Below are 7,187 nucleotides of genomic sequence, written 5' to 3'. Positions count from 1 at the left end.
GGCTTTTAGCCTAAACTTGATCAACTTCAAGGAATGGGAGGAGGAACTCCGGAAAACTCTACGGAATTGTTCCATGGAGTACATTTTGGATACTTCTATTCCAAGCTTCTACTCGAAGGGAATCATGAGTGATGAAACTCATGATGCATGGTCTTTCGATTGCAAGAAAGTCTCACAACTAATGGCTTATTCCATCCCAGAAGAATGGAAGGTAAGTCCTCCTATTTTCCGGACATGTTCCTCCAAGCACTTGAGGACGTTATCAATGTGAGAGTCACAAAGAGTCTCAATGGCAACTATGATGGACTTGTGTTTGACGTGACTAGGTCACTCTCAAACATGAAGATAAATCCACTGGAAGAGGGTTGCCTTGCCAAGGAGAGGTACCGCGGCTTTGGTCTAGGGTCTACAATACCAAATTGAGACCCAGTATGCCCCTCCAACCTCATGTGCTTATAATGACTAGGCTCTTTAAGAATATAGAGCTTATTAGAATCCCATTGGAGCATGAGATGGCGGGTCATATCTTGCTTGCATCACTCCACTCGGGCTATGATGCACTTAGGATGCATATAGCTGTTGGGAAGGAGTCACACTCATTAAAGGATATGGTACAAGTGCTTCGCAAGGCTAACTCCTATGGAGCAAGCAAGATTCCCTTGAGAGTAAAGAAGAAGGAGTTCAAGAACAAAGCAAAGATGTTATGCTTCTATTGTGGTGGGCAAGGCCACTACAAAAGGGAATGCAAGATCTTCCGAAAAGATGAGGAAAAGAAGAATGTTCCATCTACCTCAGGTATCTTCATTAACACTTGTGTATAAGCAATTCATAGGTATTGGATACCATGTATGGATCCCTTTATGCTCCTATTTCAGGGACCAAGTGAGAGGCTTTACAAGTGAATGTGTGACTACAACCGGACGATGAAGATGGTCCTTATGCCGTGTTTGTAGGCACAATTTTTTTCTTTTGGCTTGTAATAGAACTCATTCTCGTTTTATTATGTTTTGCTTACCATTGAACATATTTTGATCTATGGCGTTGGACGCTGATTTGTTTTGATCACAAAACTATAACAATGGTTGTTTTGAATGTCTTGCTTATATTTTTTATGGGATTACACATTTTAAATGTGACTAGACAAACATATTTATAATGTTAATGATACCAGCAAAAGAGCTAAGACCTCCAAGTCAAATCAAAACTACTTGTGGCATTGTCGTCTTTGTGACATTAACATCAAATGCATCAAGAAACTTCTTCATGAAGGGATTCTTGATTCATTCGACTTAGAGTCGTTTGAAAACTGCGAAGGATGCTTACTTGGAAAAATGATAAAGCAATCATTCTCCAAGTTGTGAGAAAGGGCTAGTGACTTATTGGGTCTTATACACACTTGTATGTGGACCAATGAGCACAACCGCAAGAAATTGTTATCTCTATTTTATCACATTCACGGACGACTATAGTAGATATGGCTATGTCTACCTTATGTCGCACAAATATGAATCCTTTGAGAAATTCAAAGAATTTCAGAGTGAAGTGGAAAATCAGCTTGGCAAGAAAATCAAAGCCCTTCGACGGATCGAGGTGGCAAATATTTGAGCTACGAATTCGACGACCATCTGAAAGAACATGGTATTCTCTCAGAATTGACCCCTCCCGGAACTTCACAATGGAATGGAGTGTCCGAGAGGAGAAATCGAACTCTTTTAGACATGGTTCGATCAATAATGGGTCATAGTGATCTTCCTATCACTTTTTAGGGATACGCACTTCTAACCACGACACTTACACTGAACCGCGCTCCGTCAAAAGCTGTTGAAAAGACTCCATATGAATTATGGACGAAGAAACCTCCACGGTTGTCTTTTCTTAAGATTTGGGGATGGGAAGCATATGTCAAAAGACTCATGTCTGACAAACTTGCACCAAAATCTGACAAATGTTTCTTTGTAGGATGTCCAAAAGAAACAAACGGGTATTACTTCTACAACTAATGTGAGAACAAAGTATTTGTTGCTCGAGATGGTGTCTTTTTGGAAAAGGGGAATCTTTCCAAAATAACAAGTGGGAGAAAAATCTTACTTGATGAAGATGAGAAAAAAAGTCAAACTGATAATCAAAGTGCTTTAGAAGCAGTTGTTGATAATAGTCAATGTCAAACCGATAATGCTCAAAGTCAAAATGACAATGCAAATGCTCAATCTATTACCCTGCGTAGGTCGCAAAGGTCAAGATCTCAACCAGATAGATACTTCAGTGTTGTCTTAACCGAAAATCAAGACATCCTAATTATGGATGAAGATGAGCCAACGGCATACAAACAAGCTATGACGAGCCCCGACTCTGCAAAATGGCAACAAGCCATGAAATCCGAGATGGACTCCATGTTTGAAAATCAAGTATGGGACTTGGTTGATTTGCCCGAAGGTTACACACCTATCTGTTGGAAGAGTGCTAAGCAAAGCACGACTACAGATTCTACCACTACTAGAAAACGGCCTATTTCCGACGGAAAAATTCCGTCGGAAACACTCTGTTTTTCGTCGGAAAAGGTGTTTTCGACGGAATTTTCGTCGAAACCAGTTGTCAGAAAACTTTTTGTAGGAAAAATGACCTTTTTCATCGGAAATTCCGTCGGAAAGGTTGTTTCCGACGGAATTTCTGACGGAAGAGGTTTTCCGGCACTGGAAAAATTCGTCGGAAACTTCCAACGGACCCAATTCCGTCGAAAAATTCCGACGGGAATTCCGTCGAAAAATGCTGAAAAAAAAAATAAAAAAAAAACACCCACCTTACCCAAACCCACCACCTTAACCAGACCCACCACCGTAACCAGACCCACGACCTTAACCCACCACACCCACCACCGTAACCCACCACCGATACCACCCACACCAGCCCCTATCCCACCCTCACTCACCACCACCGACACCACCACACCAAACATTTACCCCTAAAAAACGAATTTAACCCAAAAAACATAAATTAAGCCAAAAATATGAAAATTAACACAACATAATCGAAAAATATCACACAAAAAAACCAAAATCAGTAGATCTACATTTTTAATTAGAATTTCTACAAAAATGAAAAAAAAAACGATAATTAAACAACAAAAATTAAAGGAAATACAATTATCTAATCAAATTTATAATTAATATTACAATTACATAAAAAATTAACTAGATCTATAATCTAAACTAAATTAAAACTAGATCTACAAAACAAAAACCTTGAAAGTGAATGACGGTGGTTGTTACGCCGTTATTGTTGGTGTTGATGTTGGTTGTCGCTCGGTCGTTGTGGTTGTCAACAGTGGTTGTGGTTGTTGTTGTTAACGGTGGGTAGTCGTTGTTGTTGTTGACGGTGGGTGGGTAGCCATTGTTGTTGTTGACGGTGGGTGGGTAGCCATTGTTGTTGTTGAGACAGTAGAGGAGAAGGGAAAGAAGATGGAATAAGAAAGAGAAGAGGAAAAAGGAGAGGAAAGGGAACGAGGAGAGGAGAGGACAAAGAAACGAGAGAAGGAGAAGGGAAAGAGAGGCGAAGAGAGAGGAAAGAGAAATGAAAAGGGGGGGTTATGTATGACCGTGGTTTTAGGTTTGTATTTTTTTTATTATGAATCATTTTCCGACGGAATATTCCGTTGGAAATTTCCGACGGATTTTATTTCCATCGAAACATTAAGTTTCCGACGGATTTTATTTCCGTCGAAACATTAAGTTTCCGACGGAATATTCCGTCAAAAGGCCCATAAATTCCGATGGATTTTTATTTAGTCGTAAATTTCCGACGGAATAAAAATCCGTCGGAATTTACGACGGAAAAACATGTCCGTCGGAACTGGTCCGTCAGAAATCGGCCTATTTCTAGTAGTGTACAACTGAACCCGAATACTTGGCAGCTTCAGAAAGCTAAAGAGGTAGTTTGGATCTGTAAGTTTGTTGGTGAACTGGTGTTGTGCCCTCAACAAAGGGACCAATAGACCTCTACTATGATAATAGTGGGGCTATTGCTCAGGCTAGAGAGCCAAGGGAGCATTAGAAAGTCAAACATGTCATGAGGTGATTTCACATGATAAGGGAATGGAAGTCTCAGAATTTGCAAGATTGGAACGAACAACAATGTAGCCGATCCACTCACTAAACCTTTGCCTCAAGTGAAACACAACAAGCACGTTGAGGCAATGGAAATCAGGCATATTGAAGATTGGCTTTGATTTCCCTGTTTGTGTGTTTTAATTAAGTTGTGGAGATCTTAATGTAAAACACTAAGGTTAACCATTCATTTATGGAGTAATTTAATTTTTCTGTAAATTATTATTCCATTTCCATTTAATTGTGGTTTAGAATTAAATAATGAGTCCATTCAATTTGAGAATATTCAAGTAGGGTATCAAGACAATGTCTTGGATAAAGAAACACCTATTAAGTGAACGTTGAATATCATATCGAAATTATCCCTAATCAAGGTCATTTGAAAGTTGGAAGACTAATGACCGCGTGAGATTAGCGTGTAGTATAATTTATAGCACCGTTTCTTGTGCTACAAGGACAATAATGTCACAAGTCATTTGCACATGTATTGGTTTGGAATTATACCGGATCGACCTATGAGAATACTTTAAGAGATTTAACGGTCGTCATAAGTATATTACTCATTATGGCTATCGGAACCTCTTTCCTCAACCATGAGTATTGTAAGTTCTCTTGTTTTAGTACTAGTCCGTTTTGATGTTGTCAAACGTCTGCCGTACAAGGGGATTATAAAGGCAACACTCAGGCGGTTAGGGCCTCTTAGTAAGGGAAAGATAACAATGCAAGATTGGGATTGTCCCCCCATTAACAGTAGGAAACATGTCTTTGTTGTTTACAAGGCCTCTCGAAGAGTGAGATTGTGAAAATTCATGGTCGTGCTTAGATGGATTTTAGTAATCATCTGCTTAATGACAATCGAACTCGGAAATCGAGAAACACTTTTGGAAATAATAAGGATGACGAAAAATCTTACCTTATAGTTACAAAGAGACATTGAGTAACATAGGAAACAGGCTATACACAATCAGCACACTTGTCCGGAAGGACAAGTGGGAGATTGAAAGGAATGGCGTCCTTCAAACAAGTGTATTTTTCCGATAGAGGGATCAAAATTAATTAGGAAAGCTAATTATTCAGTGAGGTCAAGTGATCGGAATGCCTAGCTAGAGGCCGCTTCTGATCAGTAATATTAATGTATAATTAATACTACAGCTTAATCTTGACTGAACCCTTTGGGTCACACCTGATTAGGGGATTTTTATCCACCAATCACCTTCTGACAAGTGGACCAACCCGGTTCCGCCACGTGTCCTTCACGAAGGACAACAGGAGCCTGCCACGTGTCAGTCACAGATACGTCCTCTACGGACCACTATAGACACGCCACGTGTCCACCCATGCCAAATGGGAAAACCGGCCACCAAGGCCCAATCCAGTCTAGAGGCCCGATCAGCCCTAGGTTTACCTTAAACCTAGAGAGTTGCACGCTTCTCAAGGCTATAAATACTTAATTAATCCTCATTAATCACAGAATCGAATAATCAAGAGATCAAGCAGAGAAGAACAGAGTTATTAACAACCGGCTAATCTCGCTAACGACGCAGATTACCAACACTAAGCACTCTCACCTAGAGAGACCTCATTACTTTAATTTCTGTATTGATTACTCCTTAATCAGGTACTAACTTGACCGTTGGAGGCGGAGCTCTCAGGAGTCTCCGTTATTTTGCAGGTACAGGCGTCCGGTTCCAGTCTCGGAATTGTAACTCTCCCGCAGGACATCAGAAAACCCCGAAACATTTGGCGCCGTCTGTGGGGAGAGTACTTCAGAGATGGCATCCAAGTCTGTACCGACTCCGGAAGAGAGGCGTCCCCTAGACGACCCTCAAGTCCAGTCGGACCATGATACCGAAAGTGAATTTGAAGTTGAAACTCATACAGCTCCAGACGGGACCCTAAGGGCCCGACGTACCCGCCATACCGAAAGGAGGGAATGGGAGCATCTTAAAACAGGAAGCGAGCCAGCAGGCGCATCGCTTGCTCGGCAACAGCCGACTGATGGGTCTGCTCCCATCACAAGGAACGAACTCATGACCTTCATGAGGGACTTCAAGGGAGAGATTCAAGAGTTGATCAACAAAAAACCGCCTGCTTCAGTCAAGGAGCAGACGGCCAAGAAACCTTCCACTTCACTGAAGAGGAAGCCAGTTCAAGGGCGAGAGGCGACTCCCCATCCTAAATCCAAGAAGCGGGAGCCACCTGCTCTTGATTTTACAAAACTCCGCTATCCTACGGGAAATAGGAAACCGGTTCGTCATATTCAGGCGGACGGGTCAAAGCAAACGTTCACAGATGCTCGGCTCCTGCTAGAGCAGAAGAAGAGTGACCGATTATCAGAGTCGGCTTCTACTTCAAATTTTCAGGACAGTTTGCAAAATGCCTCGATGAGGCATACTCAGTCGTACCATGAGAGTCAGTCAGGCGGCACCTCCCGTCAGTCCGGCTTTCATAGTGCCCAGGCGGTACCAAACTTACCATTTGTGCCGCAACAACAGTATTTTATGCAGCCACCTCCATTTGGTGGACCTGCAGCAAAAAACGTCCAACCTATGGACTGGCAGCTACGGCTGCTTAGACTTGGTGAACAGCCGTCGGCCTTCTCCAAGGAAATTACTGAAGCCGCTCAGCCGGCCAAAGTAAAAAATGTTCTAGTAGGCGCCTATGACGGCACTACTAACCCAGAAGACCATCTGATGGCATTCACCAACCTGATGTACCTTCAAGGGTTGGATGATCCCACTTGGTGCAAGTGTTTCCCAGCGACTCTCAAGGGAATTGCACAACAATGGTTCGGCAACCTGCCGACTGGTTGTGTAAACAACTTCAGGACGCTTGCTTACTTATTTGCCTCCAACTTCGCTATGAACATCCCTGCAAAGAAAACGACCCTTGATTTGGGAACAATTCAGCAGGGCGAGAAGGAGGGGCTTCGTTCTTACATCAGGCGGTTCAACCTGATGAGAATACAGATTCAAGGGTTACCGGATGAGGTAGCTTATACGGACTTTTTTAGAGGTCTCAAAGACGGGTCTACCTTTAAATTTGATTTAGTTCGAAAAAGGGTGGCGACTCTTCAAGAGGCCTTGA

Source organism: Chenopodium quinoa, unplaced genomic scaffold (genome assembly GCF_001683475.1).
Source record: "Chenopodium quinoa cultivar QQ74 unplaced genomic scaffold, ASM168347v1, whole genome shotgun sequence".
NCBI lineage: Eukaryota > Viridiplantae > Streptophyta > Magnoliopsida > Caryophyllales > Amaranthaceae > Chenopodium > Chenopodium quinoa.
This window is presented reverse-complemented; position numbering follows the sequence as displayed.